At 41.7% G+C, this 24,999-nt stretch overlaps 1 protein-coding gene across 1 annotated transcript in view; it reads left to right on the forward strand.

The window, feature by feature from the left end:
- The window catches only part of DPP6 (dipeptidyl peptidase like 6), a 1,059,737-nt gene that overhangs the window by 271,212 nt on the left and 763,526 nt on the right, over positions 1–24,999 (forward strand). The gene's annotated exons all lie outside the window — the stretch shown is intronic.

Below are 24,999 nucleotides of genomic sequence, written 5' to 3' on the forward strand. Positions count from 1 at the left end.
ATTTTTGGACCGCGGTTGACCACGGGTAACTGAAACCACAGACAAGGGGGGACTACTGTATGAGGTCCCTCACAACCAAATGGAGAGAGTGTGGTACAAACTTTAATGGAAACGGAAACCAAAAATGGAAACCCCAGAGAACAGACTCCCCTGTGGTTCTCAAACTAGTAAATCTCATGATTTTTTTTTCAGAGAGCAATGTCGGGATTGATTTGGACCATTCTATGCTGAGCCATTTGTTTTGGGAATTGTTAAAACTGTAAGTTAATTACTCAGATAGTAAATGTTAAAATTTCTAAAATGAGCAAACCATCAAGGCTGCTTCCAAATTCCTTGAGCTTACTCCTGTGATCCTGACTAGTTTTCTTCCCCACTTTCATGGCGCCAACACTCCCCTCCTCAATTCTTGTTGTTTTTAGTTGCTATTAAGTTGGCTCCAACTCATGGAAACCTTGTGCTTAGCAGAACGAAATGTTTGCTGGTGCTGTGCCATCTTCATAGTTTCTTGGTATGTTCAAGTCCATTGTTGTGGCTATTGTGTCAATCCATCTCACTGAGGGCTTCCTTTGTTTTCACGGCCTTTAAGGAGCTCTGGTGGCACAGTGGTTAAACTGGTTGGCTGCTAACCAAAAGGTCGGCGGTTCAAACCCACCAGCCACTCTATGGGAGAAAGATGTGGCAATCTACTCTCGTAAAGATTACAACCTTGGAAATCCTATGGGGCAGTTCTACTCTGTCCTACGGGGTCACTATGAGTCGGAATCGATTCAACAGCAATGGGTTTTTTAATAGCTTTGAATTCAGAATACAGTTTGAAAACCCTTATGAATTGAGGCTATTCCTGGGTGGTTCTTGTGTTTAAGATGTGTGGGACCTTGCTAGGGCCTTGAAATGGTCTGTTTAACTTAGAACAGTATCGCCATCTCTCAGGTGTCTTGGGGAGTATAAGGTGAGCACTCCCAGGTGATGATGATGGTCGTGGTTTTACTAAAAGCCTTTTATTTATGGTGTGCCTAATCTGTTCCAAGCATATGGGTTTATCTTCATAATACATACAAAGACTCCGTGGGTAGTTATTATTCCCATGTGAGAAACAAGGCAACTTTGACTCAGAATTGCTAATGGATTTTCCCAGGGTCACCCAGATAAAAAATGGCAAATCCTGAATTCAAACTTGGGTGTACTTGATGTTAATGCCCTATATGCCTCTCAATAATAAATGTTCTTACGAGTTACAGTGAAGATATTATAGGTAAGGTTGAGGAAAGAAGGACATTTCCCTTTTAATGACCAGAATAATATTGATTAGGAAATAGCATTAATGTGGGCAAGAATTATATTGGAAATGAGAGTGTTGTTGTGATCTCTGGGGTACAGGATGCTGGGGGTAGGACAGAACCTCCACTGAGCCTTAGGTTAGGAGGAAGGTGGAATAGCGAATGAGCCCTCGATATGTTCGCATTAGCACATTGTCCATCAGCACACTGTCTATCCTACAAATCCCCAGGATTCATCTGATCAGGCTCCTGAACTGTTAAAAAAAAAAAAAAAAAAAAATCCATTCATAGACAAACAAAAGGAGTTAATTGGCAATTAGCTTGGAAAGATCAATTTGTGCCTTCTGTTAAAAAAAAAAATTAAAATGATGGAAAATAGCATAGAAGTCATCCTTTGTCTGGCAGCTCTGAATTGTCCTGGCATAGTTTGTCAGTGGGTTTGTTTTTCCTGCGCTAACGTGAAACCACCTTGCTAAGCACGTAACACGCTTGAGGACATACTCTTGCTCTTACCAACCAGAATTGCATTGCACATTTTCCAGGCCAAGTTGTATAATCAGGTAGGGACACTGTTCTCCCCACCCCCAATTGGGGAGATCACCGTGACTGTCCCCACTGTGCAGGTGATGTATATGACTCAGCAGGCTCAGAGAGAAAGCCAGATCTTCCATGTTAAATGAATTAAATGACCACTTTGTTTCATTAAATGGGAGATTGCCAGTCAGTTCTATAGACATGGAAGGGAGAAACGGTAAACAGTTTTGACTAGAAGCTAAAACAGCAAGATAAATGAGGCATGTCCCAGACTCCATGCTATCTGCAGCACAAGCACTGAAATGTCATAGCCATTTACCAACTAGCTGACTAAGTAAGAAAATCTAACGCACAACAGAGACTTTGACTGAGGAATAGTTTTCACACTCCAGAAAATTCCAAATGATTTTCATTTGCTGTTCTGTAAGATGCCGTCTTTGAAGAATTTGCTTACTGCTTTGTTTTCATAAGCATCTTAAAGGAAACTCCCACAGGAGCAATGGGACTCCGATACCGTTGCAACATTGCATCTTTACTGATCTCTATACACACACACACACACACACACACACACACACATATATATAATATAGTCATATTTATCACGAACACAGCACATCTTTCTGTTACCTCACCTGAAAAATATGTACAAATAAAAAAATTTTACTATAAGCTGAGGTGACTTTATTTTCAGTAGTTATTCTAGAACTTACACATCCAAGTAGATTTTTCACCTTCAAAGGGGCTACCAGTGAAATGGTATTCTCATTCTAGTAATGTTGCTATTGTTCCATACATGTTTGGAGCTGTCTGAAGTCTGCACCACATCTTTTGGACTATGTTTTAAAAACCAAAGAAACCAAATCAGATGCTATGGAGTCAACTGAGACTCACAGAGATCCCTTGTGTGTCAGAGTAGAACTGTGCTCCATAGCGTTTTCAGAAGTACATCACCAGGCCTTCTTTCCAAGGCACCTCTGGGTGGAGTCAAACTTCCAACCTTTTGGTTAGCAGTCCAGCACATTAATCATTTGCACTACCCAGGAACTCCTTGAATATGTTTAATGGCATTAAATTACATCCCTTTGAGGAAGGACGTGTGTGTGTGTGTGTGTGTGTGTGTGTGTGTGTGTGTGTGTTTGAAGAACCAAGTCATTTGGAGGCAAGTCTGGTGAATACTATGGTTGATCAATCTGTGTAGGTTTGTGTGTATGATTATAAAATTCTGTGACTGATTTTGTTTTGTGCCCCCAAAACTGACTCTGATCAGGATGTTCCTGGATCGCCTTCAGTGGAAACATCGTGGGGATAAGAATATGGCTTTCTGAAAGTGAAGGCTTCACAGATATACACATATAAATGGAACAATATTTAGAGTGGTGACATGCATGGAAACTTTCAAAATCAGTGTTGTGTTAATGCAAAGGCTTTTTTGTGGTGGTGTTTTTTTTTCTCTACTGTGGTACTGACTATAATTGTGTTTAGATTATGTAATTTCATTGGTTTTATTTTTGAGCCCAAGGTAAACTTTTAAAAAGGATATTGATATATCCACTGAAAGTGGGAAAAGGTACTGAATGGAAACATAATTTTTTAATCACCTTGTGGGTGAAGCAGATTGCCTCTTCAGGGGCTTGCTAATTTACAACCATGTTGGCAATTCCTGTGATTGGATCTCACCCTTAGGCCATTTTGCCCTCACATAGATTTAGTTTAACTACAGAGCCCCATGCACAATAACTACACAGGGGTGATCCTTGGCAGAAATAATTCTAAAACTTCTGTAGTAGATCATGTTTCTTCCTATTGAAATAATGCACACATTAGACCATTGTTTTGAATAATAATGCTTATATCCTATTCAGAATGTAGAACATTTTATAACTCTAAATAAATGTTAAGACTTATCAGCAGGATATTTTGAAAGAAAAGTTACATTTACGAAAGATAAAAGTAAAATAACTGTTTATCCCTCATAACTGCATTTAAATGGGCCAACAGCAGGAGAAATCACTTTGAAATCCGTGAAAGTATAGCAGGCCTGTCATTACCGTAAGCAACATATTTATCACTTACTGTTTATTCTGATATTAAAAATACATATATTGCTATCACAGAGCTCCTGAGTGGTTGACTAAAATCCAAATGTAAATTAAAAATGTATTTCTTTGGGCTTCACAAAGACTTGAGCTAGGTACTCAAGAAGTGAATCTCCCTGAGGAAGCTTCTCTTAAAATACACTCTGCCCCCAAGCTAAAGTAGAGGCTTGTTGGTAGCATGAGCAGAGATGAGCTTGGGGGCTTTGCAGTCAGCAAGACCTGGCTTCCAAATCAAGCCTTCCACTTTATCTGAGGATAAGTTGTGCACCCTCTGAGCCTCAGTCCCTTTACACCTGAACCAGGGACAGTAATGCTGGGCTCCTGGAGGGATTGGAGACGACGGATCTAACACAGAACTTGGTCTCATTGTAGGTGTTCAGTCAATGCTGGCTGTGATTATGATTATTAATGATGAATTACTTACTAAGTCAATTTGCATTTGGATTTAGTTGATAATGATAAGGAGTGGGTTCATTATGCTGCAATAACAACATATTTGCAGGCTGAAAATAATTCCTAGGAAAATCACAGTAATTACATTTTCTCTTACATTACACCTCCTTATTGCAATAATTCAAGGTGAGAGTCAACATTAATGGATTGCTCAGTGTGTTGGTAAGAGTTCATTATCATCATTATCATCATCATCGTCAATAAGATTTTATGAACACCTATAAGAGCAAAGCAATTTGCAAGGTTACATGGGGTGTACAAAAATAGGCTAGGCATGGTGCCTCCCCTCAAGAAACTTACTCTCCAGTCAAGGCAAATAATAGCTAAAAGCACAGTCATTATTCTACAGCTAATACAGCATATATTACTTTAGGAATTCCAAAAATGAAGAGGGTACCTGGGTAGTAGTCCTGTATACACAGAACTTGAGCATCGGTAATAAGCCTAGTGATCTTGATAAATAGAAGCTTGGAAGGTCAAGTAAAATTCAGACTTCATTCTGTGCACTCCCAAGTATATGAGAGCATGTCTCAGCAGATTTTAGCATTCCATCTCCCTGCAGATGATATCGCGCTGTTGGGTGGGGCTTTGTGGTTGGGTTGTTATGCTGACACCAGGAGAACAATGGAAACCGTGCCCTGGACCTCACCATTTCAGTCCTCTGCATATGCATTGCATGGGAACAGCTGCATCAGAACTCAAAATTTATATATTGTGCTACATAGGGCTTTTTGGTTGACTTGGTTTTTCCAAATATTGCCTCATTTGGCCCTCAGAACATTCAGATTAGGTAAGCAAGGCCAGAACTATTTCCCTGTTTTGCAGATGGGGAAGCTGATTCCTGAAAAGTCCCCTGGCCTGATTATGGTCATTATAGAGGGTGGAGGACTCCTGGAAGCTGGCTGGGCCCTCGGTCTTCAGGGCCAGCTCTTGGTCATGGGACCGTGAGGTACTTACTGCCAGTGAGTCTTTGCCCAGTGGGATAACCAGGAGACCAATTGCAGAACATAAAAAATGGCTTAGTTGTGCAAACTTCAACCAATTAACTGTATTTCTGAAATGAAAAATAGCTAAAGTAGCATCATATTTAGTTTTCTGTGAGGAAATGGTTAAAAATAAGTGAGGAGATTGCAACATAATGAATGTTATAAAGTAAAAGAGGCAGGATTAGTTATTGTATTTTCCATGCGAAAAAAGAATTGCTATCATAACGCAAAGGTGATCTTAACTTCAGTTTGAAGGCTAATGATTACTAGTGTGCATAGGCTTAGGATATAGAAATGACAGAGTGTAACAAGATAACAATTTAACTTTTAGAAAGAAAGCTCTGGCATGTTTTTCATTCTGACAAATTGATTGGTGATAAGAAAGAGGAGGGGACTATTTTGTAAAGTTGTTTGTTCTTACAGTTTTGAGAATCATTTATCATCTGTTTTTCCCCGTCAGGCTGAAATATACCTCTAAGAAAATATTGCTAATTCTTCCATATTGTTTTTTTTAAATATATATGCTGTTAGTGAGTGTGCTAAATATTTCATAGTTTGTAAGCTGTAGTTGGGAAAGAAGAGATTCAATTTTCCAAAACACTGAAACCAAAAAGAGCACTTACATTTTCAAGAACGGGAAAGAGCATTTACTGAGATGGGAAAGGGCTTTGTCTCATGAGGAGAAGAGAAAAGGATCCTGAGGCCCTGAGTTTAGGCTGCTTCTCACTTGCTCAGCAAACTTGGGCAATTCCATCGCCTTCCTGTACCTCAGGATAGCCTGGAGTAAAATGCTTTATGATGATTAATTCAGAGGCTGTCACTCCTACACCTTCAGGACAGACACCGGACCTGGAAATCATTAGGGACAAGGAGGCTAAAGGTGCCCTGGGCAGTCGTGGGACATCAGAACCAGGGAATGTGACACAGCGCTGTTGGGTGAGGGTGGCCAAGGCTGTGTGCATTTGATGGCCTTGCAAAGAGAGGCATTCATCTATTAAATGACTTTTAAAAATAAAAATTGGAAAGCGTATTTGTCTCAAGGCAAGAGAATGATTCCACCACCTGTCTGTCAGTTTGTCCTACTGTGGTGACATGCCTGTTGCTGTGATGCTGGAAACTATGCCATTGGTATCTCAAATACCAGCAGGGTCACCCATGGAGAACAAGCTTCAGAAGAGCTTCTAGAATAAGACAGACTAGGAAGAAAGGCCTGGAGATCTGCTTCTGAAAATTACCCAGTGAAAACCCTATGGATCACAGCAGAACATTGTCCAGTATAGTGCTGGAGATGGTGCAGGACCAGGCAAGCTTTCATTCTGTTGTAAATGGAGTCTCCATGAATTGAGGCTGACTCAACAGCAACTAACAGCAACAAAGGAAGTGATTAATAAGACCTTAATTTTAAGGCAAGGCTCCCACATGACTGAGAGTTAATGGCCAGCTCATCTTTGAGCCATGACTTCAGATGGCACCTGGCCTCTCCCCACGCCATTTGACCTTCCTGGAAACCCTGGTGGCACAGTGGTTAAATGCTGCGGCTGCTAACCAAAAGGTCAGCAGTTTGAATCCACCATGCGCTCCTTGGAAACTCTATGGGGCAGTTCTACTCTGTCCTATAGGATCACTGTGAGTTGCTATCGACTCGACGGCAACGGTTTTTTATGGTGGAGCTTTGCAGTGACCTTCTGGCACTGCTGAGTCCTCTCCTCACAGGTCCAAGGGAGCCACTCTTCTCTTCTCATTCCTGTCGTCCCTGAGGCCCAGATCCCATTGTCAACACCACAGTCAGCTCTGCTCCTATGATTTCTTGACTTCAGGAAAGTAAAACATGTGGAGTATTTGTTTTCTGAGAAATGTTGAGACTCCCAAAGGTTGAGCCACATTTTGCAAAAGCAGGAAATACTGAAGCTTACATTGGTGGGGGAGAGGGGAATATGTATGAGGTGAGAGACAGGTCTCCTCAGTCAAGTCAGTTTGTGACAAAGTTTAAAATGACCATAGAGGGAAGGAGCACAGAAAATCAAACTTTACTGACACTCAGGTGTTTAAGTTTCAGAGTGGGTGATCTTATTTATTTATTTTTGTCTTTTTTTTTTAAATTGTGGTGAAAATATATTTAACAAAACATACACCATCTAACCAATTTCTATATGTATAACTCAGTGACAGTGATTTCATTCTGCAAGTTGTGTAAACATTCTGACTATCCTTTTCCAAATATTCCACCACCATTAACATAAATTCAATGCCCCCTAAGCAAAAGCTCCTCCTTTCCCCCTGCCTCCCCCCCGGTAACCACAAATAAGCTTTGGTCTCTGTGTATTTGCTTATTTCGCATAAGTGAGACCGTAGGCTATTTGTCCTTTCGTGATTGCTTTACTTTGCTCACATGATGTTTTCAAGGTTCATCCATGCTGTGGGATGCATCAGGACTTCATTTCTCTTTATGGCTGAGTAATATTCCATTGTATGTATGTACCACATTTTGTTTATCCAGTCATCTGTTGATGGACATTTAAGTTGTTTCCACCTTTTGGCTATTGTAAAAAGTGCTGCAATGAACATTGGTGTACAGGTTTCTGTTTGCTTCCTGCTTTCACTTCTTCTGGTATATACCTAGGATTGGTTTTGCTGGGTCATGTGGTAGTTCCATGTTCAGTGTTTTCAGGAACTGCCAAACTATTTTCCACAGTGGAAATTTCCACAGTACCATTTTACATTCTCATCAGCAATGGCTGAGGGTTCCGGTTTCTCCACATCCTTACCAACACCTGCTTTTTTCTGGGTTTTGTTTGTTTGTCTTTTAATCATACCTGTTCTAGTGTAGGTGAAGTGGTATCTCATTGTGGTTTTGATTTGCATTTCCCTAATGGCTAAAGATGTTAAGCATCTTTTCATGTGCTTGTAGGCCATTCGAATATACTCTTTGGTGAAGTGTCTGTTCAAGTACCTTGCCCATTTTTTGGTTGGGTTGTTTGTCTTTTTGTTGTTAAGTTGTAGGAAGTTTTTAATGTATATATATTTTAGATATTAGATTCTTATTGGATATATGGTTCCCAAAATTTTCTCTCAGTCTGTAAGTTGTCTCTCTACTTTGTTGATAAACAGAGTGGGTGATGTTGCCTTTGTAGTTGCAGAGAAAGAGCTCATTCCCATGGCCTGGTAGGGTGCCTTGGGTTTGGACGCATCCTTCTCAGCACAGCCTTTCTACCAACTTAATAGTTGATGTCAGCTGGTTTAAGGAAGTGTCACGTTGTCATGAAGCTGGACAAATCTCACGTGGGCCCTAGCCTCTGCCATTGCCATCTATTTTTTAGAATTCTGTCCTCATGAGAAGAAAAACAAATCAACATAGGTGCTGGGGTGTAGACAGTAGCTGTGAGCAGCAGTGCCACAGGACAGACTGCTTCTCACAGGGTCCACCTCTCCTGAGTGGCAAGGAGGCTGCTCAGTGACGCTTCTGAGAACTGGGCTTCCCGGAGCGTCAGCAGAAGGGACTGTTGTCACTCTCCACCCTTCCCGATGAATTGGCAGCTTCTGGCTGAACCCAGGAGGAGGGGCAAGCCTGCATTTTTTAGGAAAGGTTGTCCAGAGATGCCCCACTCTTTATATCTGAATCATTCTGGAGGATTTGACCAGCACTTCAGTAGAATCATTCTTCTAGAGGAATTAAGTCTGATAAAAATGAGAGGGGAGCCATTCCTCCCTGTAGGAACTGAACACGTTTTCACCAAACACCCATCTCAGGTAGGGCCCCTGCCACTGTGGAGATCAGAGAAGAGCTAGTTTTCCTCACAAGAACCACTTGCCTAACTGAACTTAGAATCCATAGAGCCATGAGAACTTTTCTCTGGCTTCAGGAGTATGCCTTCTCTTCTCTCAGGGTTATCAGTTGGGGGCTTTGTTTCCTTCCTTATTCATTCTTTAGTGCAGCTTAGCAGTTGAACCCAGTTAGCTCTACTGTGTGGGCCTCTACCCAGAGAGGAGGAAGTGGGGAGAAGAGGTGGAGGGTAAGCAGAGCTCCATTGCCAGCAGAGGAAAAGAGCTCGAAAGACAAGATGTTATGGATTGAATTGTGTCCTCCAAAAAAGTATGTTGAAGTCCTAACCCTTGTCCCTGTGAATGAGACTCTTTCAAAATATGGTCTCTGAAGATGTTATCATTTAGATTAATATGAGGTCATGCTGGAGTTGGGTGGGTCCGAGTCCTATATGACTGGAGTCTTTATGAAAGAAGAGGAGAGGCACAGAGAGACAGACTGAAGAAGAACATCATGCAACACTGCAGCTGCAAGCCAAGGGATGCCTGGAATTCCCAGAAGCTGAGAGAGCAGCATGGAACAGGTTCTGCCTCAAAGCCTCGGAAGGAATCAACACAGCCTCCACGACCTCCAGAAACATGAGACAATACATTTCTGGTGTTTAAAGCCACCCATTTTGTGGTATTCTGTTATGGTGGCCCTAGGAGTCTAATACACAAGGTGTACAATTCAGGACCAAGTCAAAGGACTGGGAAACTGGGAGCATGGAAGGAGGGGATGCTGCTCTGCCTTCCTGGCAGTGTCACACCGAGACCCCACACCACCCTCCTGCCTGTGAAGGAAATGGGAGAGAGGCGCAGAGTCCACTGAAGTGCACGGGTTACCAGAGTTTCCCACTGTAGGGAAGGCAGATATGTGCAACATGAGAGACTTAAGAGTGTTGGGGCTTCACTCCTGGCTAGTGGGGGACCTTACACAATCAATGGAAACTTCCTGTGCCTTTAAAAACAAGTATTTAGCATAGGAAAGATGCTTTATGCCTTGCCCAATTCTTAAGGTAGTTTTGAATAATGATCACATCATCTGTAGAAGCATTTTATAAACTGTTCTATACCTTTAAAGCTTTATTCACATGAAGCAGTTTCATGTACATGATGAATCCATCCAGATTTTGCTCCTTGCAACTGGCAGAAAAGAAAGTGTCTGTGATAATTAATGGCTGAAAGAGTATTTATTGAGCAACTACTATGTGCCAGGCACTGCTTTAAGAACTTGTGATGTGTTAGCGGGTGAAACAGCTACAAATCCCTGCCCTTACTGAGTTAGCATTCTAGTGGACATGTGAAATGATCTAGTTCCACACAGAGTGAAATGACAAGGAAAGTTACACACAGAACATGAAAGTCATGGGCAAGAAGAAGACGCACATGTAAGTTTTGGAGAAGACTGATTTTTAACAATCTGTGTAATGTGAGCAGGTGCTGCCACTCTGTGATCGACTAGCTATTGTCTCCCTCTTTCTTCTTGTCAAGTTAAATGAATAAAATATGTCAGGTGCGCAGACCTGTTGGAAACGGCAGGCTTTTAGTGTCGCTGAAAAAGTTATTTCGGGGGAGATTATAATGCTAAACTGAAGCTGATGAAAGGAGAAAAAATATATCAGGACAGAAAAGGAACCCTGGTGGAGGTAAATGTTAGTAGAGAGGTGGATTTCAATAAAAAATAAAAAACAGTATTCAGTCAAGTCAGAAAACTATTGCATGGACTTGTAATAAATCATGGTAGCTGCAGGATGAACAGAAACTGTCCATGTAGGATATATTGCAAATGCAGGCTAAAGGTGATTCGGCCAATTATGAAGAGCCCTACCCATTCTAGCTCATCTTTGGACCTATGGTTTGCAAAGCACCAGGGCTGTTTACTTTAGGATGAGATTAAGAAGGGCTGGGACCCATTGAGCTACTTCAATCGTTTAATTTCTTCAGGAACACAGATATTTAGAGAATGCCTACTGTGTGCTAAGCCCTAGTCAAGGTGGCAAGGATGTAGTGGTGAACAAGAATGACAGGTCCCTGCCCCTGGAGAGCCTATTGTGGGGTAATGAAACTAGAGCCTTGAAGGGAGAGGTGTTTCCTCCATCTTACAAACTACCTGTGCACGTAGCAGACCCCAAAGAAGGGCCCAGGGAGGACTGCCTTCTCTGTACAACTCCAGAGACCACAACTGACACTGAATTTTTATTTAGGTTTTTTTTTTTTCTTTTTGGCCCGACACCATCCACCCCATGGTCCTTAGATACAAGGAGAATGGTGACAATGGAGTTGTGAAATGTGTAGGGTGCTGAATCTGGAGGTGTTGAATCTAAATTCAGGCTTGTTCTATGAGCCATAATGACTAGGGTAATCAAAATAAGGAACAAAGGGGCCCTCAGGTTGAAATACAATGGTTGGGAGACAATATAATACTTGGTGGAATGACCAGATGGAGAGAAGGTTGAAAATAAATGACGCATGATCATTGCGATTTATTCCCATCATTAAACCATCACTTGTTACTAAGTTCCACGCGGATACAGTGTAGTGCCAGTGAAAGGTAAAAATAAGTGACAGATATTTCTAATGTTGGCAATACCTGAGTCTGGGCTTCCCAGAGCATTCTTTAGTCTTGCCCCAGAAAAATTTTACAAAGAAAATGGATCAAATCTTAATTGGTCACCATATTCTTTCAGTTCTACACAGTTAATTGGCTCTTTTTTATCCATCCATACTGCTTTTCTTCAGGTACTTCTTATTTCTTACTTGGACTACTCCAAAAACTCCCTAACATGGTGTCTCTGCTCTAGTCCATTTTCTATACTCTGAAAAGAGACCTTTCTAAATGGCAAATCTGCTCATGACATTTTACTGCCTAAAAATTTTCAATTACCTGAAGGATAGAGTTTGCACCCTTAATGAACAAGATCCTTCCTAATCTGAGCTTTATTCATCTCTATACTGCTTCCTACACCCTGACTCCAGCCATACCAAATTCCTCAAAAGATCCCCCTTCATTTACACGTGATATATCAAGAATGTCCTTTCTCTACTAGCCCACCTGGAGACCTATTATTCCAATGGGACCTCTTTACAGAAGCCTTTCTAGAAACACGAGTCAGTTGCTTCTTCCTCTGTACACACCTGCCTGAACACTCATCCGGTGATAATCTGTGTTTCCCTGTTTGCCTTCCCTCTAGGTTGTGAGTCCTTCCTTCAAAGCCAGGGGTTGTGCTTATGTGTCTGTGTTTCCCCAGTGTATGAAGAGGACCTGGCATATATAGTAGATGCTCAGTAAATATCTGGGAATTAAATGAGTGAGACAAAAAAAGACAACCAATTAGCAGCCCAGTAATAATGTCATGTTTTAGGGTAGAGTCAAAACTCTCAGCAAGATGGAAAACAAAGTTGGACTTGGGAACCTGAACGGGCTTGCAGTCATTTCTCAAAAACAAATCCTGTATGAGTTCAGTCGGACCCCCCAAATAACAGCATCATTGAGATGTAGGCTAGCCTTGGAAATCCATAGACACTAGTCTGTATTGGGAACTTTTACTTGCTCATCATTACCACCAAGACATTAAATTGGAAACCAACTTGGGTTTGAAAAAGTGGTACCACTTTGGGTTTGGAAAGGAGTCTCCTATGTTTGCGTAAATTCCAGAATACAGGCCAGAGATGGTTCAGTCTATTTCTTCTGACTGCAAAAAAATTAAAAATTTGCATTCAGATAATCTCTGCATAAACAAGTTATTGTTATGAGATCTGGGAAGTTGCCAGGGGACCAAAGCCACCCCCAGGTCCAGCTGCTCCTTCCCCCTCTCTCTCACAGCAGAAACCAGCTTGTAACCATGTTATCTCATATTTTTTAATCTATCTCTAGCTTGCAAATAGCCATTATAAAACGAAAAACCAAACCCATTGCTGTTGAGTTGATTCCGATTCACAGTGACCCCATATGTTACAGAGTAGAACTACTCCATAGGATTTTTTTGGCTGTAATCTTTACAGAAGCAGATCGCCAGGTCTTTCTTCCACAGAGCCGCTGGGTGGGTTTGAATCACTAACCTTTAGGTTAGTAGCTGAGCTCAAACTATCATTTGTACCACCAAGGACCTTAGAGCCCTAATAGCTGTTTCATTATAGCTCGGACTCTGCCACATGACCTTTCAGCCTCACCCTGCACCACGGACTACTAACAGGCTCTTGATCTTTCTAAGCTTAACTTCCTGAAAGGGAGCACCAGATGGCCTGACTCATCTCTTCATGTGGAATTTGTAGCTACAGATTGGCTGTCCTTGGGTCAGGGCACAAACCTTGGTACCATCACCCATGACCTCATATCCTTGTCTTGTTCAAAGAGGAATACCCAAAGATGGTTTACTAGAACTGAACCTAATGTGAGGCATTTTAGGCATTTTCTGTTAAAACATAAATACTCCAGAGAAGAAAAGCATATTCAGTCCCTAATACTCTGTTATGAATTAGTGTGTTAATCCCTTTCTTTTCAGAGACACAACAGGAATCTATCTGCATCAGGAGAACACACTTCGTCTGAAGGGTGAGGGGGTGAGTTTGGAAGTAGAGAGTAAGAGTAAAGGATAAAGGTAGCATTGACATCTAAAAATGAAATGTCCTAAATTTCTTCAAGTTAGTTCTTCTGGTAGCTTTGTTAATTTGATCCATTGGTAGATATTCAATACTAATCTAATGTAAAGATGTGGGATCCATATTGGTTTTGATCACATGTCAGCCATATCTGTTATCAGCTGTGTTATGAATGATACCAACCACAAAGGATAAAAACCTAGTTTTGATTTTGCAGCTTCAACGTGGAAGGTATTTAATAACTGGAGTCTTTTTGGTCTGCCACAGATCTTACCATGTAGACTGTGCTCTTCTCTGTTGCCATCCTACACAGGGTGGACCGTCAGGAATAATCCATCATTTTATAGGTTTCAGTCCTGTGTCCTTTCTGATATGAGTTCAAACTGGGCAAATTTCCTCATGTACTATGTCCAGTGTAAGGGCAATCTTACACTGAGTCTGTTTGTAAAGAGAAGTAATTAATTACGAATACTAATTCATTTCAGATGTGCTTTTTCTCCATCGCATGAAAAATGTAGGTTGATTGGCATTTTGTAAATGGATATGTTGAAAATGGGAGCTACTAAGAGTGGGAACCTGAAGCTCCTTAAGGAGTTGGTGCTGGTGCCAGCTTATCAAGAACGCTTGGTGAAACTAAGCATTCAGAACATTCTAGAAAGGAAGAAAGAAATGCTTTGGAATAAAGAAAAACCAAGGGCCCATGAGCAGGCACAACCTCTCTTTCTCTCTCAGCCTCCTATAGAGCTTAGAATAGCAGCTTTTCTATTATCTCATGGGGTGATTGTTTCACAAAAGTTTCACAAAATAATACTAACCTTACTAAATGCTGTACCCACTGATATTTTCCATTTTATTCTGTTCCCTCTCTCTCAGTGCTGACTGTGTCATAATAAGTTAATTTTATGATGTAAATCTCGTTGTTGTTAGTGGCCTTCAAGTTGGCTCTGACTCATGGCGCCCCCTTCACAACGGGATGGAACGTTGCCTGGTCCTGCGTCCTCTTCATGATCATTGGTGTGTTTTGACTCACCTTCCAGCACTATGTTGGACAATATTCTGTTAGGATCCTTAAGGTTTCCATTAGCTAATTTTCAGAAGTCGATCGCCAGACCTTTCTTCTTAATCTTTCTTATTCTAGAAGCTCTGCTGAAACCTGGCAACCATCATCATGGTGACCCTGCTGGTATTTGAAATACTGGTGACATAGCATCTTACTTTTTATTGTCTTAGAATGTTTACTATCTTAAAATGTTAATCGTTTTCACTTGCTTGTTTTTGTGTTCCTTACTAAGTGGAACACCCTGGTGGCACAATGGTTAAAGGGCTCAGCTGCTAACTGAAAGGTCAGCAGTTCAAACCTGTCTGTTGCTCCTTGGAAGAAAAGACCTGGTGATCTTCTCCCATAAAGATTACAGCCTAGAAAACCCTATGGGGCAGTTTTACTCTGTCATATTGTGTCTCTGTGGGTCAGAATTGCCTCCACAGCATACAACAACATTAAGTAGTTACTGGGGGGCAGTGGAGATTCTGTCACATTCAAAACCTCAAATTTTCTGTTATATAATAGGAGATATTCTTAATGTTTTTGGTAGGCTGGATTGTAATTCTTAAGGACTTTCACTTAATTCTAATTTTCACCAAAAGGGACACTTAAAAAAGATACACAGGCAGTCCCTGTGTTACGAACGTCCGACTTGTGTACAACCTGTAGCTATGAACCAACCCCTGTACAGCCTATGATTTAAAAATTCGCGGTACATACAATGGTTTATAACAACAAATGGGTACTAATTTGCAAAGCACATCAAAACATTATTATTACTACTGTATTATTATGTTAAAGATGTTTTAGTGTATTTGGAAGTGTTTCTCTAATGTTTTTTATACATAGAAAGGTATGCTATATGCTATATACTAAGACAAACATTTGACTAACTGACGTTAGATACAAACCATATCTAACTGTTCTGACTTAATACAAATTTGACTTAAAGACAGAGTTAGGAACGGAACTCATTCATAATCCGGGGACTGCCTGTAACAAGATACACATAACCTCATATGCCTGTCTGATCGACTGATGAAATAAATCTTCCTTGTCTGGTTCATCTCTGATTTCTAGAATTTAAGAAGTTTCTTCTCTTTAAAAAGGAAGGCCATTGTTCTTCCCTTTTTGTCCTTCGAAAAGTGGTCATCTGTAGTGTGACTTGGTGGGTTTTAAATGTTTTAAACTCTGGATCCCTTTGTTCTAATGATACGTGGAGAGATAAAAGAGGAGGTGCCTTGGTTGAAGGCTGAAATAGGGACGGGGTGGGGATGGGGATAGAGGCTCAGAGCCCCCAGTTAGTCTTGGCTCCTGGCCCCTTCAATTCATCTCGGCAGCACGAGGCTTTCTCTAGCACACTTTAGAGTATCTGCCTGAATCCATTTATCCTTCCCTTTCCTTCCGCTGATTTTATTTGCATTCACCCAGGGCAGGCTATCTAAATATTTTGTGTTTCATACTCCCATCAGTCAATTATCTGTGAACTGTGATCATACCACCCTGTAAGGACTGATGAGGAACTGTGTGTGCTGCGATTCTGTCTAAATTCGTTTGCCGATAATGAGTTGTCTAAAATGAATCGTCTGGTCTGACTTCTCAGTGCCACACGTGGAGAAGACTCTTGTCCTCTTGACCTCTGTCTAGGGGGCCCACGTCTTCCCCAAGTCCTCTCCCCCACACAGCCATCATTCTGTTGTTTTATGTATGCTCAGGGCTGCGGATACAAAAATGAGTAAGACGTGCCCTTAAGGAGATCTCAGCCTAGAGGACATCCATTTTTTGAGTGTCTCCTGTTTACATAGTTTATCTAGTTTACCATAATTCCTATGTCATTCTACAAGCCAGCTGTTTTGTCCATTTTCACAACTAAAACCTAAACTCAGTCGCTCGGGCAAGAGTACATAGGCCGCAAGAGAACAGAGCTGGAATTTGCAAACAAGAAATCATTCTTACTTTAAAACCCATCCATTAACTGATGCACAGCATTCTTCTCACATAGTCCCTGCCCTGGAGAAACTCACAACGGGGCTAGGAAGCCAGGGAGAGAAAGAGACAGTGATGCTGTAATGTAATTAGGACTTCCCACAAGCTTGGGGAATAGAAAGTGTGATGAGAGAACAGTAAGGAAAGGGGTAAAGTCTGTGGTGGGGCAGGAAGTGACATTTGAACAGTGGTTAAGAGCTCAGGTTGCTAACCAAAAGTTTGGCAGTTGGAATCCACCAGCCGCTCTACTCTGCCCTATAGAGTCGCTGTGAGTCGGAATCAACTCGAGGCAAAGGGTTTGGTTTTGGTTTAGGAGTTCACCAGATGGTGGGAGAGTGGCCGGGGGTGGGGCTGGTGCTACTGCCTTTGCTGGGTGGACCTGATTTCTGTGATTCCTGTTTGTTAATACCCTTGTTTTGATAATGCCTCAAGGGGAAAATACTAAGTGTTTTAGATTTTCATTGTTTATGTGTATCTTCAGTTTTAAGTAGCCCATTTGAATGTCAGTAACTCTCTCATTTACACTTATTCCCAAAGCCAAACCAGATGTGTTTTGCAAAGTTAGACAATAGGGATTTTATTGACTGATCCTTCTCTGGGAATTTTCTGCGGGCCTGCTTATTAATTTATTTGGGATTTAAAATGAAGCATGAACATTTAAAGATTTGGGGATACATTGTGTACAAAACATGTTCTCCTATGTGGGCTTGAAAATGTTTCCCAACCCCAGTGATATTGCTAACCAAGCAGGCCTGGGCCACATGGCATGGAAGTAAGCAGAGCTGCTGGAAAACCAGGAGAGGATATGATTGACCTCCAATCCAGGAAGAGTATCCAGAAGGGCTTCTTTTGATATCTTTCCTGAAACACTATTGAAGACAAAGTGGCAGTGGAAATATCTGAGTCACCCATCACAAGATGTGGTCACCAAAGCAACTTCAGTGCTGGTTCCACAGCTGGCACCAAAATCAGGGCAGAGTGAACAGCCCAGACTCTTCAGTTGAAGCCATTAAAAACCATAAACAAGCATCTGTTGCACTGCTGTCGCCAAGGTCATCCTGGTGGATGGAGGCGCTGAGAAGGAGAGTGGCCAGGCAGTTCATGTTCAAAGCCAGCTTATGTGGCATCTCTGTCCCAATGCCAACGCGCCCTGCTCTGTGTGTGTGTTCAAAGGTGAGAGCTGTATTCAAGGGGAAAAATGAAAATCAAAACAACTTTAATGAAATTAAACTTCTGAAATGTGAGAATTCTAAAATGAGGTTTTCAAAATGTCATTCTGATAGCATTACGTTTGGTCCTGTCTCGGAGTTGAGTTGAGGCTGCCACATAAAAGCTTGGGTGTGGACATAAATGTGTGTTGGTTTTAAAACCCTTTTGCATAATAGCAGTTTTTAGAAATTTGATTATCAACCTTGGAATATATACCTGGACACACAAAACAATACAATTTTAGAGCTGGAGCATAATTTAGGGAACATCTCGTTTAGAGAGTGGGGCGTTATTATTATAGAGAGAGCATAGTTGAACTTAGAGATGGAATTCATGCTCCCACCCATTGATCAAACCACCATCTGTGTAGCCTTGGGTAAATTACACATTCTCTCTAAACCCCAGTTGCCTTATCTATAAATTAGGAATTAAAAAACCATTACTTTCCAGGATTGTTGTGTGGGTTAAATAAGATAGTGCAAGTGATAATGCAGGGCTACAGATGGTTCTCAATACATTTTATTTTGACTCTTCACACTCACTTACAGATGAGGAAGCTGAGACTCAGAGAATTTGAGTTCATAGCACATTATGGCCCCCTTCTTTCTTCTATTTCTTTGGTTTTTGCCCCCTCCTTCCTTTTCTTCTCTTTTTCTTACTTCCCCCCATTGTCACCTCCCATTCCCTTCCCAGCCACAGGCCAACATTATATTATGTATAAAGGGTATTTTTTGTTTGTGTGCATTTTTGCAAAACACATATTGTTTGCGTGTATGTTTGTGTTAAATGGATTGAGTTTATGTATATGAGTGTGTATGTATACATTTTATATATTTTTATTTTATATATATTTTATATTTATATATATAATATATTCTCATTTTTTCCTTGTGTTTAAGACCCAGACATCCTGCTCTGTTCACACATAATCTGTTGCTTCTAATGCCTGCCTAGTATCCATCTTGTGCATCCAGTACATTCTACAGATCCCTCTCACAAGGATGGACACCCAGCATACCTCCAACCCCCTACATCTCTCTCTTTTGCGCTTCCTAAGGCATTTATGGAAACGCTGGTGGTGTAGTGGTTAAGTGTTACAGCTGCTAACCAAAAGGTTGGCAGTTCAAATCCACCAGGCGCTCCTTGGAAACTCTATGGGGGCAGTTCTACTCTGTGCTATAGGATCGCTATGAGTTGGAATCTATTTGATGGCAATGGGTTTGGCTTTTTTGGTTTAAGGCATTTATTTGTTGCAAGTTCCTGTCCCCTAATAGACAGTGAGGCCGTGAGAGGAGAGCTCCTGACTTTATGTCCAAAGCACTTCACACATAGCAGTCTCTTCTCAGTAGATGCAGGTCGGTTGACTCCCAGGCCGCTGGACACGTTGGTCCCCACAGACTGGTAACCTCTGATGCAACACAGTGATTAGCATTATCTTATCTTGCAAAGGTTTGTGATTAGCAAGGCAAGTGTCATATAGGAAGAGGAAAGATGAAAAACATTCGTGTGACTTGTAATAGAATTCCTTTGAGTCTCGAAAACACCACATAATTCATTCATATGTTCAAACAGATATTTTTGAGCACTTACTGTATGTGATGGCTACTATGGATTTGGCAAACTGAGTGAATACTTTCAGTATTTTCCAAATCTGTAGGAGAATCCTGCTTCCTCATTTCCTTCTTTCAGGGCACTGAACCCTACTCCAGTGCAGCATTTAGAGGATATTAAAAGGGTCTATACGTTTCGGCATGTGATGGAGGTTCGTCAGCCAGGGCTCCATCTACTGTAGACAAGAAATGAGAGAAAGTGACAAGCAGTGCGGGAGGTGGTAATTTCTTACTTACTACAAATATGTTTATTCCTGAGTGGTGTGTCGGCTAAGGTAATTGCAAAATGTATCATGTTCTCCCCCTCCCCCAATTCTTTCCTTAAGTTTTTTTTCTTCTTTTTTTGGGCAAATGGTTCTACTTTAATACTGGAATTTTTTTTTTTTCCTATTGAATTTTGTGATACTGAGTGAGCCTACTTACATACCTTTAATTGCCATGTAACAGAGTCATTCCTGATCAGTGGTTGACTAACTTTTTCTAGAAAGGGCCAGATAGTAAATATTTTACAACCTCTGCAACAGTTACTTGACTCTGCCATTTTAGTGCAAAAGCAACCGTTGGATAATATGTAAACAAATGGGCATGGCTGTGTGCCAACACAACTGTATTTACATAAACAGGAAGTGGGCTGGATTTGGCCTGTGGGCCATTGTTTGTTTTAGATGCTCACCCACTTGCTACATGTGGAAATCAACTTATACTTAGTAGGACTAATTTAAAGGCAGATCAGCTACTGTTTCTTCCTAATATTACTTGCTGTCGTTTTAGGGGGATGCTCTTAACACAACTGGTAGGAGTAATACAAAGGTTAGACAGAAAGGAGTTTACACTGTATTAATTTAAGCTTGGTGTGCATAGCAAAAATTACAGTGACTTATACAAGAGAGGAGTTTATTTCTCTTTCTGTAAAGAAAAATAGGAGGTAAGTAGTTCAGGGATGCTAAGGCAACCGATTCTCACAAAACCCTTCGATATCTAGCCTTCCTCTGTTTTGTTTTCTCCATGAATGGGCTTCATCCCATGAATCAAGATGGTAGCAGGCATTGCAGGTAGCAAAATGGGAAAAGGGAGGAGAAGGAGAGAATAAGTTAAGTATATTCACCCTGCCTGCCACTGCTAACAATCACTTCCATTAACAGCCCATTCTCAGACCTGAGCCACACCTAGCTGGAGGCGGGTGGGGAATGTGGCCTTTATTCCAAGAGTGCAATTACTATGGAGAAAAGAGAGGATGGATTTGAGGGACAGCTAGTGGTCTCTACTACAGAACTGACATACCTGTGGCATCGTTTCACCTTCACACACTCTTCTCATTTTTCTTACAAATAAAAGAAACAATTTGAAAATAAAGGACACAGGAATGAAAGTGAAGGAAAACATAAATTAGCTGGGTGTTATCTTCTATCCTTTTCCAACTCTATTTCAAGAGATTTCCAATGGTTGAGGTTGTTAGTTGTATTCAAGTCAGCTCTGACTCATGGCAACCCCACGTACAACAGAACAAAACGATGCTGTGGCATTTTCACAATTGTTGATATGCTCTAATATGTGGTTGTTGCCACTGTGTATTTTGGGTGCTTTCCAGTCTAGGGAGCTCATCTTCCAGCACTATATCAGACAATGTTCTATTGTGATCCATATGGTTTTCATTGGCTGATTTTCAAAAGTGAATCACCAGACCTTTCTTCCTAATCCACCTTAGTCTTTAAACTCCACTAAAACCTGTCTACCACTGGGTGACCCTGCTGGTATTGGAAGTACTGGTGGTATAGCTTCCAGCATCATAGTAACACAAAAGCTACCACAGTGCAGCAAACTGACAGACAAGTGGTGGTTTGCCAGTGATGCTCTTAACCAAAGAGGAAATGTCATGCCCACTGCTCTAGCAAATGGTGACTGGAGCATGGAATCTGGGAGATGTTAGGTGAGCTGGGCTTTGGAAAACTTCCTCTCAACCATTATCTTCCTATCCATGCTGAGCTGGAAGACAAAGATATGGGCCCAGGCAACTCTTCCGATTCTCACAAAAAGGAAACTCTTTCTTCTCAAAGCATGGGTAGGTGGAGGGACAGCCTCTTGGCCTCCTTAACTGCCCAGGCTATAATTCAAAGAGCAAACCAAATGGACCCAGCCATTCAACCTCATTTGTTGGGCCTGGTTCAGTTCTGTGTTCTCATCTATGGAACTCTCCACATTTCTGCCAACCTCGGCTTGCCATGGCTCCCCTTCCAGATGTCTCGTTGAACAAGGAATAATTCAACAAATTTAGAATAGTGTACATGAAGAGAAAGGAGCCCTGGTGGTGCACTGATTAAAGTGATCAACTGCTAACCAGAAGGCAGTTGGTTTGAAACCACCAGCAGCTCCATGGGAGAAAGATGTGGCAGTCTGCTTCCATAGCGATTTATAGCCTTGGGAACCTATAGGGTTGCTATGAGTCAAAATCAACTTGATGGCAGTGAGCTTGTTTTTTTTTCTTTTTTTGTTTTGTTTTTTTGACATAAAGAGTAGCGTGTTACACAAGCTGAGGAAAGAATAATTAGTTTGTTCTTCATAGTAGTTCTGGCACCATGGAGACCTTCTACTCCATAGGTAAGGTTTGCTAGTCAGGATGGGTCTCACAGGTGATGTTGGAAAGCTGATGATGTTTTAGTGGTTCTTATCCCTCCTCCAAGAGGCAGTGGTAGTGCAGTGGTAGAATTCTTACCTTCCACGTGGGAGGCCCGGGTTCAATTCCTAGCCAATGTGCCTCATGAGCAGCCACCACCTGTCAGTGGTGGCTAGCTTTATGATACTGAATAGGTTTCAGCAGAGCAGATCAGTCAAGCATTTTATTCCTTTGTTCACGGGGTCACCGTGAGTCAAGGCAACTCCACAGCAGCCAACAACAACAAATACCTCTTCCAAATCTCTTTTCCTTTCTCTTCCCAGAGCTTCTTCCCCAAGGAGCTTCTTCTGCATTTTTGCTGTCCATTCCTCCCGTGAATTTATAATACAGACTCTTGCAATTTCCAGGGATATCGGCGTTTAAGTAATGGGCTCTCAGGTAAAAAGAACAAAAACAAAACAAACCTCCAAGTGCTAACTAAGAGTTGCTGTATTGGAGATGAAGACTTCTTGATAAAACATTATCAGTGACAGTAGACATGTGGGTCAACTGTTCAAAAGCTGATCCTTCGCCCAGGAAAACTTACCCACCACTTCCCCTTTGGTGTGTTTTAGTCTTTGTTTTTTTAAAAATTATTGTTCAACTTGTTTCTTTGGATCCTGGCATGACTCCCAAGGTAATCTTACCTTGCTGCCCTATATTTTTTATTATTTTCGGGGATTTGTATTAAGTTAGAAGTAGCTTCTCTTGCAGATAGTAAATGGTAAAAAATTCAAAATCTTCATGGACCATATACAGTAGACATTTTGAGCTCTACCTTAGAGCAACAAGTCAGCCAGTACGCCTGCTGCTTGCAGGTGGGGTGCAGTTTGCACATAGTAGGTGCTTGATAAATACTTGCTGATTGAGTGACACTTGAAGCCAGGTTCTGTTTTAGCTAATTGGCTACTCAGAGCAAGGTAAATGAAAATCAGAGGTGTGGGAAATTGCGTCAAGCTGCAGAAGGATGCAGGCCTGTGCTTCCACAAACAAACCTAATTAGCTGTGCCTGTGCCAGCAGCAAGTCGGACACATCTGCAGGAGAGAGAAGGGAGAAAAGGTACACCGGTGTGGCTCTGTCCAGGTGCACCTGCGAGGGGCTGATTGTGCCAGAGAGCCATGCAGGAAGGGCGAGGGCAGGTATTGGAGAGATTGCTAGTAGCACCAGGTACCAGTGCAGGTGGGATGGGGGGGTGAATAACCCTACAAGACCAGCTGATTGAGTCATCTTGTTGGCAAGAGGGCCTGCCCCATTCTCTGACAGGCTCCAGCTACTTATGCCCCAGCAAGCACGACTAAGAGCAGTCTTGGCCCAAGATATGGCTCTGGCATAGCCCTTGCTAAGTGTGTTTGTGAGCTGCCCTGAAGGTACTTAGCTGCAGAGTGAAAGCATTTCCACCCGGTTTACTTCCCTCCCTGCCCCTGTAGCACAGAGAACGCTCGCCTGGGAAAGGCTGAGATTAGCAGTTTTTCCAAGATGCTACTTGTGAGGGACTGGTGCTCCATTACATTTGGATTTTTCCTGGACACAAAAGGGAGGGGTTTGCCCAGAGTCAAGGTCTACAAGACCTTTTTAGCTGCCTGTTGCTTAGCAGAAGCAAGAGTAGTCAGACTCCGGGGCCTACTCTTGTTTGGAGAATTTAGGGATGGATCTCCTGCCCAAGCATGTTGGAAGTGTTTGAAGAGACAAACGGGATGTATGTGTATGTGTGCACGTGCATGCAAGTGGTGGATGTGTGTGTATTTGTGTACCAAGGGCCTTAGAAGCAAACGGAACTGGATCTGTGTGCCAACTCTGCCATCTACTCCTGAATGTATGACTTGGTGAAGTCCCTGGGTGGTACAAACTGTTATTGCTCTCGTCTGCTAACCGCAAGGTTGGAAATTCAAGTCCACCAAGAGCCTCCTTGGAAGAAAGGCCTGGTGATCTACTTCCAAAAAACCAGCCATTGAAAACCCTATAGAGCACAGTTCTACTCTGATACACATGGGGTTCACATGAGTCGGAATCAGCTTGACAGCCACAGGTACTGCTGTTTGACTTTGCAAGAGTTACTTAATCATTTCAAGTCTCAATTTCCTCATCAGTAAAATGGAAACAATACTATGTTTCTAAATTTCTTAAGGATTAATTAAGATAATGTATATGAAATGCTCAGTGCCCTTCTCGGCACATATACCAGGTAAACATTTTCAATAGTCTACTATTCAGGTACTTCATGGCAGCGTGATGTGGTGGTTCAGGGCATAGTTTCAAGTTCTGGTTTAGCTCCTCACTAGCTGAGTGTCTTTGGGTTTCACATGTAACTTTTGTAAAATGGGGGAACCAACAGTACCTGTCTCATAGAGCTGCTGAGAGTGTGAAATCAAATATTGTACATACCGCTTATCACGATACCAGGCACTGAGTGACAGCTCAATTAATGGTGGCCATTGGTACTGTCCTCATCATTATTGAGGGCAGGTAGGCATCTACTGTCTCCCTTTGCTAAGTATGTATGATATCAATTAAATATTTACTGAGCACCTACTCTGTGTAAGGCATTGGACAAAGAGCTGTGCCAGAGACACTACCCTTTCTGCTATACTTCTGTCACTATTCACTCACCCTTAACTCTTCTTTGAGTTGTATTCCCTGCAGTTTATAGTTACTGAAAGCCATACTGCTTGCGTACGCTGATTTCCAGAAATGTGTCTATAAACTCTTTCATTTCGGTCTGTACAACCTGGGGGTGAGAGGTAACAGGCCCTAT

The sequence above is a fragment of the Trichechus manatus genome, unplaced genomic scaffold (genome assembly GCF_000243295.1).
Source record: "Trichechus manatus latirostris isolate Lorelei unplaced genomic scaffold, TriManLat1.0 scaffold00020, whole genome shotgun sequence".
NCBI lineage: Eukaryota > Metazoa > Chordata > Mammalia > Sirenia > Trichechidae > Trichechus > Trichechus manatus.